Raw genomic sequence first — 11641 nt, 5'->3', positions numbered from 1 at the left:
TTTGTTTTTGTTTTTTTGACACCCTAAAGCATGCAGTGCTTTCTTTATCAGGAACATTAGCAATGCCCTGTAGAGGTCAGTATATGTTCAGATTTCTTAAAGATTGTTTTGAGATGTTCAACCCAAGTCTAAAAGGTTGAATTGAGTCAATACTTTAAACATCAAGATGCAGGAACCTAAGTTCAGTTTCTGTTCAGTTTGTCTTTATTTCATTTACCAAAGGATATTTGGTTGTGGATTTTGAAGCAATACATAAAAAGCACAAAAAACCCATAATACATAAAACCTTAAATATCTAATTTAACTTCCGCACTGAAACATTACAACTGTTTAGCTGACAATATCTTTTTAATGAAAATATCAAGTGCTTTTCAAAATGTGCGACCGAAGTGAAGCTGGTGCCTAGAAGTTTCTCTGTTATTTTTAGTGCGTCAATTTAAAGGAAAATTAGATTAACTTGGTTACTTAATAACTGGCCTTGAATCCTTTTCACTCTTTAAACCATTAGTCAAATGTTGGTCTTATTCTCTGAGAAGATGCTCTTTTTCTCAATAAAAGTTAAATATTGTCTCATTCTACAGGGTAAAAAAAAGAAAGAAAAAAAACCTTAAAAGATCCAAATCAGCAGCTCCGTCCGATTTGTTCTGTGATTCACTAAAGATGTTTTCGACAAGTCCTTTTAGAAGACCTGCTGTGTCATCGTGTTACCAATGTATTCGAATCCACACATGATATTTTTAAACCTGTAATTATTAATAGTGGGAACAGCGAATGCCATCTTAATAAAGAAGAAGGATGCATTTGGGCTGAGTGTGGTCTTGCCGTGGGTGGTAAAAGATGTAGTGGGATCATGAGGCTGAGATCAACATGACTCAACTAGTAATTAAGAATCTCATAGAGTGTGGCTCATCAGATAAGAGCAGCTCATATTTTCATTTAAACGTCAATCTTATATCAGTCTTAGGGGAGAGGGGGGCATAGGGTGAAAGAAAAAGTTTATATTGGCACAGAAATTAATGTTGTGAGTCATGTTGTGTAATGCCTTTAGGCCTGAAATCTTGTTGCTTTTGTGCTGCATTTGACTTTAACCTCCCTTTGGAAAGTGCAGTGGGAATTGGAATAACACATAAAATCTATTTTTAACATGGACATTTATGACATTCATCAATTTATCCAAATGCTTTTTTTAGGGCCACTGTGTATACAAATATTCATTTGTGTATATCCTCCTCTCTGAATTTTCACCAATGAGCATTGGTGATTTTGTTTATTCCGTTTTGCAACTAAAATAACTTCTCTTGCTCTCTGCCCTCACACAAGTGAACAATAATTGCTAGTTAGCCAAGTCCGAGGGGAGGAAAATTATAATTTACATGAGCTTTCCCAGGGCCGGCCCGCGGCATAGGCGGTATAGGCAAATGCTAGGGGCGCCACTCATCCATAGGGGCGCCAGAATGAGTGAACGAGTGATTTTTTTTTTTTTTTTTACATTATTATTTTTTTATATATAATACTATTTTAAAACCATTCATTCGAAATACTACCAAAAAAAAAAAAAAAAAGTCCGGCTCACCAATCGTCCCCCGCCCATCGAGTGCTTGAAGTGCGTCAGAAACAGAGCGCGCGCGCGATCAGTTGTTGGTAATTTGTTGTGTAGCGTGCGCGACTCCGCATCCAATGTAGACAGCACTGCTTTTGTTAACACACAGCTCGTAGAAACGGGCCTGGCAGCTCGCGCCAGTTCTAGACGCGGTGAAAGTTTCCTGATTGTGACGGAAGGCCGAATTTACATGACACATTATAAATGAGCATAGTCTGCGATAGATACAGTGCCAAAAAGAAGAGAAGAGGATAAAAGGGGATAAAGACAGAGGTAAAGTGATGTAGTGAATGAACAATTTATGGCATAGGAGTAAGATACTATAATTTCATGGCAGTTATTTTTACCTTAAACTTAATGTTAGCAGTTGTTCTGAGTTCTCCAGAGTCCCCAGACTGTGTGGTTTTGTAACAATCATGTCAGTTTTAAGACGCATTTTTTATTATCACTTTTTTTATTAATGTTTTACTCTACAGTTGTGCAGTTGTGGGGATACAGTACAGGCCAAAAGTTTGGAAACATTACTATTTTTAATGTTTTTGAAAAAAGTTTCTTCTGCTCATCAAGCCTGCATTTATTTGATCAAAAATACAGAAACATTTTTAAATATTGTGATATATTATTACAATTTAAAAGAATTGGTTTTCAATTTATTATACTTTAAATTATCATTTATTTCTGTGATGCAAAGCTGAATTTTCAGCATCATCACTCCAGTCTTCAGTGTCACATGTGACATCCAGTCTATCACATGATCCTTTAGAAATCATTTTAATATTCTGATTTATTATGAGTGTTGGAAACAGTTCTGCTGCCTAATATATTTGATGAATAAAATGTTAAAAAGAACTGCATTTATTTAAAATAAAAATAAAAATATTTTCTAATTATATAAATCATCTTTACGATCACTTTTTATCAATTTAACACATCCTTGCTGAATAAAAGTATTGATTTTGTAGTGTATATTGTTGTTACAAAAGATTTCTATTTTTAAAACATTTTAAAAAATTTTTTTTTTACTATTTATTTATCAAAGTATCCTAAAAAAGTATCACAGGTTATGAAAAAATATTAAGCAGCAGAACTGTTTCCAACTTTGATAATGAATCATCATATTATAATGATTTCTAAAGGATCATGTGATAGACCGGATGTCACATGTGACACTGAAGACTGGAGTAATGATGCTGAAAATTCAGCTTTGCATCACAGAAATAAATGATAATTTAAAGTATAATAAATTGAAAACCAATTATTTTAAATTGTAATAATATATCACAATATTACATTTTTTTTCTGTATTTTTTAGCAAATAAATGCAGGCTTGATGAGCAGAAGAAATTTCTTTCAAAAACATTAAAAATAGTAATGTTTCCAAACTTTTGGCCTGTACATTTTATGGCATAGTAATGATATTTATTTACAGGTTTATTCAAAATAGCAAAGTTCACATTAAATCTTTATTGTAAATCGTGCTATAAAAGATAATGGGGACTTGACTTGAATGCTATGTAATGCTCTTGGTATTTGTGTTTAGGCTGTAATGTGTGTGTGTGTGTGTGTGTGTGTATATATATATATATATATATATATATATATATATATATATATATATATGCTAAATCATGAACACAATGACGGGGTGAAATGGGCTGTGAGGCATGGGGCGCCTGGTAAAATCTTGCCTAGGGCAGCAAATTGGTCAGGGCCGGCCCTGAGCTTTCCATTGTGCTGTGATCACTTTCCTTTCACCGCATGATTTCCTGTCCTCTTACTCTCATGGAAGTATGAGAGAATGACTTTTGACTGTTTTTGCAGTTCAATTGTTAAAGTCACCATGAAATCAAAATGAACAATTCTTTTTGTTTTGTTTTATGGAATATTGCATTGTTTATTATAAATGATTTATCCCTGCACATGTTTTTTTTATTCATATGCCCTGGTAATCTTGAATCAAAATAACTTACCCTCCCTCTTGCAGTGACATTTCTTATCTTCCCTTATGACGTTTTTACTGGCATGATGGCGGGATCAATCTGTCACTCACATAAGAAATACTATATAAAATACTTCATTAAATCTATCCTGTTAACTCATCCATTTCTAAATATTCTGATATTGATGAAACTTGCTCTTTTTGTGGTTTTGTTGAAGAAACAGCTGCTCATTTTGTAATTGTAGTATAACCAATACATTTTGGGATGAGTCCTTATGTTTATAGCCCTACTAATGTGAACCATACCTTAAAGAATTTTTTTATTATTATGAAAACCCAAAGCTGCTGTCCCTTGAATATGTTGTTAATCTCTTTATCTTGTGTGCAAAACTCTTCATTAACAAGCAAAAATGGCTTAAGTTGTTTTCCTCTTTTTCTTGCTGAATTTAACTCTTTTATTTCATCCCTTAGACTTATGCAAAAAGAATTATGCATTATGATGACTTATTCAAAGATATGATTTAACCTTATTATTGTGCTTTCTTTTCTTTTTTCTTTTCTTTTCAAAGTAATTATATTTTGATGTACGCAAATCCAGGATATTTTAGTTGTTGTTGTCAATTGAAAGAGATACGTGTTTCATTTCCTTGATCATGTATGTAGGCTATACATTTAAAAAAAAAAAAAAAACACGGGAGAAAAGAAAAAGAAAAAAATGTATACAAATAATCTGTCACTCACATGAGCAATAGCAAACAACAACAATCCAATCAATTCCCGATGGACAAAATCAAGTCCCGCCCTACATATTTTCATGTTCAAGAAGCCGTTTCACTCTGATATACACAGACGACCCAAAACATAACGACCACCTGCATAAATATGCTGTTGGTCCACCACGTCCTGCCAAACAGTGCAGATCCACGAGGAATGCACTCTACAAGACCCCTAAATGTGTCCTCTGGTATCTGGCACCAAGACATTTGCAGCAGATCTTTTACTCCAAGGTGGAGCCGCACTGGATTAGACTTGTTCTTCCAGTATATCCCACACGTTCAGTCAGATTGAGATCTGAGGAATTTGGAGGCCATGCAGAGCAACAACTCGAACTCTTCATCACGTTCATCAAACAATTCCTGAACAATGTGTGCAGTGTAGAAGAGCGCAACATCCTGATATAAGAGGCCACTTCCAGCAGGGAACACCGCTGTCATGATGAAGTGGTGTACTCGGTAATGTAAGCATTACACTCCTTCCACCGGCTTGTCGTTGTCCCACAGTGCATTCTGGTACCATACCTTCCCCATGTGATGTAAAAGAAAATGGGACTTATCGAACAAGGCAAACTTCTTCCATTGCGCCAAAGCCAGTTTCAACACTTGTATGCCCATTGTAGGGGCTTTCGGCTGTGGACATGGGGTCTGCGACTAAACAGCCCCATATGCATCAAGTTGCAATGCACTGTGTGTTGTGACAGATTCCTCCTATTCCTTCCTAATCATCATTAAAATTTTGTGTGACTTGTGCCATGAAGGTATTCTATCAGTTTGTTCAGGACAGGATAACAATGAAGTCCTTGTGCATCGATGAGCCTTTGGTGCCAAATGCCCTGTCACTGGTTTGTGGTTTGTCCCTCCTCAGACCACTATTGGTAAATTCTTACCACTGTTGACCGGGAGCAACCCACAAGCCTTGCCGTTTCAGAGAAACCCCGAAGTCTGACCATAAACATTTAGTCAAAGTTGCATAGGTCTTCATTCTGGCCCATTTCTCCTGCATGCATCTAACACGTTTTCTACAAGAAAATGATTGTTCACTTACCATCTAATCTACCCAGTGGCCATAATGTTTTGGCCACTGGGCCAAAACTTCCTTTCAATGCCAACATTAATAATATTATGAGTAGGCTATGTATGAATGAAAGAGATATTGTTGCATAATGATACATCTTTGAAGTCCATAACACAAAATTATGTATTTTATATTGTATTTTTATTGTTTTTGGTTCATTATTTCTCTATGCACTCACTTTTAAATTCAAGCCGCCAGGTACCCAGAACCATGTAAGCTATTTAGCTGACAGTTTATAACAATAATGTCTTCTGCTTATTGAATTCTTGCCCTATGCACACATGGTTAGTGTGTAGCTTCAGGCAAAAGCTCCTGTTAGTGCAGTAAAGCAGCAGGTCATATTTCCAACAGCCCCTCTGATTATTTTTTATGCTGAGTTATTATTGAATTTGCTGTTTTTGTTTTTGGATGTGTATTATGAACAATGTCAAGCCAGGGTTAATTTTTATGAACGCTTTACTGCTTCTGTAAAATATGGGTTTCTCTCACATGGAAGAAAAGAAACCAAAAACATTCCAGATGTTCATTTATCCATGTCTTTTTTATTTATTTATATCTGCTTCAACAAAACTTCTTTGCTGTTAGGCACTGATGAAGGAATACTACCATATTATGATTGCCATTATCTTTTTGGACTAAAATTAGAACTGTTAAGTGATCATAATATCACTTTGGTTTAAATAAAAATATTTTTGAGGAGGAAAATGTATAAGAGCATATTATTTCAGAAGTTAATCGCACATTTTTAATTATACCGACACCTAGTGGTGTGGATGCAGCTTAGCATTAAAGCAAAGGTTTTCGCTTACCAATGCAAATTTAGAAATGCCCTATTTGCAAGTATATTTGTGCAAATATGACATTTATCTCATTGTGAAATTAATTTATTTTGTGAGTGAAAATGTTTGAACAAGGGAATAAAGTAAGTATAGTGTTTGGCTAGTCATATGACTTCAGCATGACTGGCATCATGAGAGAGACCACCCTGTGTAAAAACTGTAAGCTGAACACATTTTAAAAAGTGCATCTTCAAGCTGGGTTAAATAACCTATAATGTAATTACTGCTAAAGATTCAGTCTTTCATCCTATGTAAAGCCTAAAAGATTAATCAAGTATGCATCTCACATTTTATTGCTTGCTAAATGGAACATGTTCTCGAACAACTGAGCAATTCAATTAATTTAAACTTATGGCTGAACAGAATATTTGCTGGTTAATTTTCAAACAAATTAGTTATACTAGATATAATTATACCAATGGCTTCTCTCAAATGTTTTACTTTTCCCACCTTTTAGAGTAAAAAAGCCATTATGTATGCTGAATCAGAAGCCTTTAATTGTCTAGATATTTGTGAGGCAGGTTTGCATAACACTGTTCTGTCACAGGATCCCTAATTATTAACAACACTGACACAGAGACGATTATTCCCACAGAACACCTGCACAAAGGGTGGTCATTTTTCATTCTGCTTCACTCTCATCAATATTTGCAGATGCGTAAGGGCCTAATTATATATTATCCTTTGCTTTCACAGGATTATTCTGTGTTGGAAAAGAACTGCTTGTTTATTTGCAGTTAGAAAAGGGTACTATACTCTTGTTGTAGTGAAATCAATATAAATGACCTTGATTTCATGCAAAACAAACAGTTATGCTTCCACAGTTTTGTCTTAGGTTCACTGCGTGCTGATCTGTGATAATTGTACCTCAGCAGAATAAGTTCATTCTGAAAGGGCACTGCAAAACACTGATAACTCAAACTAGTATTGACCCCTGACTATTTTTTGACTAAAGGTCACTAAATTGACCTTTTAAGTTACATGGTACCTGGCTGTGCAGAGCTACATGTGCATTTTTTGTAAGAAGGAACAATTAGTCACCAGTATATGCAATAGATCAGACATGGAGATCACACTAAACTTTGGGAAGAAAGAGCAGATTAGGTCATTTATTAATAATGGGTATGTACAGCATTTCAGCTGTAACAGGGGCGACATGTTTTGAGTTTGAATTTGTGTTATTTCCCAAAATGTTGCCATTAAAGGGATAGTGTACCCAAAAATGAAAATTCTGTCATTTACACACTCTCATGTCAAATCTGTATGATTTTTTTCTTCTTCTGTGGAACACAAAGCAAGATATTTTGAATGTCTCAGTGTTTGTTTGTCCATCCAATGAAAGTCAATGTTGTTTTGATCTCCACTGACTTTCATTCTACGAACAAAAACTTACTTTCTTGTGTGTTCTGCAGCAAAAAGAAAGCCATTCAGTCTGAAATGACATTTACTTGTAGAGTGAACAATCCCTTCAAGAACCACTCGAATAATATAACAAACCCATTCCACATTTACATCAAAAACAACATCAAGACTAGGCCTATCCCATAACACAGCGACGGAAACAATGGATTGTTCGTTTGTGGGTTAATATTTGTGCTGTGAATCTGTAATGTGACTGCTATGTTTTGCACTTCTTCCCCAGGGATTTAAAAGCTGACCAATTAATCACACGCACACACCATGCACCACTTCTTGTATATAAAGTGAGTCTTGAGTGCCCTTTGCAAAAAAAAAAAGTTGACTGATTCTTCATGAGAGGGCATGCAAAGGTTTCCAGGCGAGACCTCCCTCTCCTGACAACAGCAATCACTAATAGCGACTACATAATCTTTTTGTTACAAGAGCACAAATATTCAGCATTTGGAAACCTGGACACCTCTTGCATGACAGGTGAGTTCTGTTTTTTTTCCTGTCTGGTGAGACTTGCTGTGCACTACAGGAATAGGCTTTGACTAAAACTGTATTCTGTGAGTATGGTAGCCTACAATTTCATAATTTGTTTTAAAATGTCTGTCTTTTTACTATTTAATGTATTATTGTAGGGTGGTTGATGCTCAACCTTTTTTTTAACGTCCTTTTTAACCGGTCGTTTCATTAACTTCTTGTGAATTCTAGTCATGGTCAATATTTGACTGAAGTTGACGGAGCGTGCAGCTCAGAATGCGATACTGTTGGAGCATATTTAACATTTAACATGTTTTCTTCGCACGGTACATCAAGTTCAGACAAATGATGAGGTCGGTAATCGTTTGAGCTCTAATGTTCACTTCATATTGCCATCATATTTATTTAACACACCCGATAAACACTGCTTACGAGCGACGCGACGCTGCTATCAAACTGCGTGCACTGCAAGCGCGTGATGTCAATTGTAAATAATGCAGTATTGATCGTTTTAAACAAAATGACAATAATGTGAGCCTCGTAGTTTTGTCGCGTCGCTTGCAGACCGTGTAGATGGTTGCTTCAAACCTCTGAATGCCGCATCATGTCCACGTTTTTCTGCGCGTTTCGTTTCGAACTGAACGTGAACAGGTTTGTTCTCTCCAGACCGACCAAATGACATGAAACGAGTTAATTCAGTCACGTGCATTGACTCGGTTTGTGAGCTGTCATAAACGCGTTCTGGAAGAGCGTTTTGCAATATGACGGTAAATGAAATAGCCTACTAACGTTAGTTAAACTAGACAGAGGAGTAATCAGTGCAAGAATGAACATATCTATGTGAATAGTAGCCTAGGCTAAGAATGGTAAGAAGAAAAAAAAAAGAGTCAAATTGGACTGCTGTTTGTTTGTTTGAAAGCTCATGGTCAGTATACAATACCCTGTTAACGAGATTCCAAACCTTTAATGAATTAGAATGGGCTTTTAAATCATTTTCCAATAACTGCAGCATAAAATATCTCATAAGACTTTATTTAAAGGTGATGTACACAGCCAACTACATGTCTTAGGCAACTACAAGAGTAATTTATGCAAACAAGTAACTAACCCTGAACCAAACCCTAACCGTAACTCTGTAGTAAGTAGGTTACATGTAGTCAATTAATATTACTCAGTACTATTTGAGTAAGTACAAAAACTATGTCACCTTAAAATAAAGAACCAAATATATTTTTTATAAAGTCTTAAAACGTGGATCTTAATTGGACAATGATGTGCATGTAAACATGGTCAGAGCATTGTTCATTGTACACAGAGTTTCTCTTGGTTTGTTATTAGGTTAGCTTACTAAATAGACATTATGAATGACTGTTTTTCCAGATCATTGATTTTTTTTTCAGGTCAGTTTGACTTTGCAGAGCAGTGTTCATCGGAACATACAGAAATATACTTTGCCATTCTGAATGGTTGCTGAATGGGGAATTGGCAGGCTTGTTTTTGGGATAACTCCATTTGTAAATGAAGACCTTAACAACAAATATTTGTCGCTGTAAAAATAACTCCCTCTAACACCCTGCACCCCCCCTTCTTCTGCTCCCACCACAGCTGCTGGAGCTGAAAAAATGTTTTGACAGGGTTATGGTTATCCCAAAGCACTAATTATCCATAATAAGCCCACCAGTTGCTTGTTCCAATTTACAGTTCCATTTTTTTATTGTATAATATTTCATAATAAACAATATTATTAATTTCACAATGCTAGTGGATAGAAAGATTTGTTTATACAGATGAATCTAATCAGCATAATAACATTTGCACTTAAATAACTGTATTTTTATGCTTATTGCTTTGATTTTTCAAAGGTTTGTACTGGGACAGGTCTTTCTCAAGTACCATAATCAGAAAACAGACAGAATGAGCTTGTGGCCAAACCCTTGACTGCCATGCAATGAGTCGTGATTGCTGAATGCATCAGGGTGTATTTATGAAAAGAAAATCTGCATAGGTCAAACAGGAAATGACAGTGTTCAGATATAATTTACCATTATAATAGCATCCTTGTAATATGAAATTAAAACGTACTGTTTCAGTGCTGGTGGCTGGATTGCATGTTGTGGAACAATTCAGCCGTGAATTCACGTCATCGCAGGATCACAGTTATCCATTATTTCATAATGTTCAAGACTAGGATTACGTTTATATGTTAAATGCGTTATGAAGACGTCATTTTGCAATTAAGACTATAACCTCAGGAAACAATAAAGATATGAGGCAAATTTCCTAGAACAGTGCTGGACATATAATCAGTTAAACACAAACTGTTGTAGCCTACTACAGTTTGTCACAGAGACTTAGTAACGTCCAGTGGCCGCTGAGGTCATTATCAGGATAAAGCGTATCTCCACTGATAGAAGAAGCATGCGAATTTGGTTGCTCGAAAACATTGTTTTGGCTAGAAAAGCTACTGAGCTTCTCCATGTTTTATTGTTTCATAATTTAATTCTCGATTTTGAACAATAGTCAATATAATAATTAGTTTAAAGTAATATTCCAGGCTCAATACAACAGCAACAGTATTCCAGGCTTAATAAACAGCATTTGTGGCATAGTGTTGACTATCACAAAAAAAAAAGAAGAAAAAAGACTCATCTGCCATTTTCTTTAAGAAAAAAAAAATACAATGGATTACAATGAATGAGGCACTTATAATGGAAGTGAATGGGGATTTTTTTTTAGGATTTAAAAGCAGAAATGTGAAGCTTATAATTTTATAAAAGAAATTACACTAATCCTTCTGTTAAAACTTATTATTATTACTTATGTATTATTTGAGTTGTAAACCTGTTTATATCATTCTTACAGTTGTTTAAGGGTTTCTGTTTTTTCAGCAACAAGGTTGGAAAACTGGATATAACGTTACACAGAAAAGGTTAATATTCGATTGTTTTCACACTAGAATCATGTTAACTCCCACAAAATAATAATCAACATTATGCCACAAATGCTCTCAAATTAGCTTAGCTTGCACTGAACCCAGAATATTTCTTTAAAGTGTTAATTTCGTCTATTGTTACAAATTACGGTGACACATTTCAGATTTTGTATCCAACACTGCTAATTCTTTCATATACTCAAAATGAATCAGTGAATAGAAAAATCATCTTTGTTTAAGGCATATGCAACTGCAAACTGTCACTTTTGTGCACACTTTAATGAAAGCATGCACTTGGATGTGTGTATCTTTTCAAATGATTCTTGGAGTTAAGGCCATAGAGCTGTATTGTTGAGTCATGTCCCGGCGTCGGTCACATGTTTGTCAGAGGGCTAAAGGAGGAAACTTAATCGAGGGGGGAGGGACAGCTATCAGTGGGTGCCTCAAGGTTGGAAGTGAACGGCATGTAGTATGTGTGACAGATAGAGAGAGAGGGACAGAGAGAGGTTAGGGTAAAAGTGTAGTGTGCTTCTACTTCCAGAACAGCTTTTCTGTTCTCCAATCACTGCCTTTTTTCACCTCCTGTCCCTCCTCCT

At 35.5% G+C, this 11641-nt stretch overlaps 1 protein-coding gene across 1 annotated transcript in view; it reads left to right on the top strand.

Annotated features, from left to right (window-relative positions):
- Window positions 1–7949: 7949 nt before the first annotated feature.
- Window positions 7950–11641, top strand: part of slc4a2a (solute carrier family 4 member 2a) — a 29892-nt gene continuing 26200 nt past the window's right edge. Inside the window, exon 1 of the mRNA XM_082172610.1 lies at window positions 7950–8119. The gene's annotated coding sequence lies outside the window, so the exon portion shown is untranslated. The remainder of the gene's footprint in view (window positions 8120–11641) is intronic.

This window comes from Leuciscus leuciscus (genome assembly GCF_965113295.1).
Source record: "Leuciscus leuciscus genome assembly, chromosome: 6".
NCBI classification, from domain to species: domain Eukaryota; kingdom Metazoa; phylum Chordata; class Actinopteri; order Cypriniformes; family Leuciscidae; genus Leuciscus; species Leuciscus leuciscus.
This window is presented reverse-complemented; position numbering and strand designations above follow the sequence as displayed.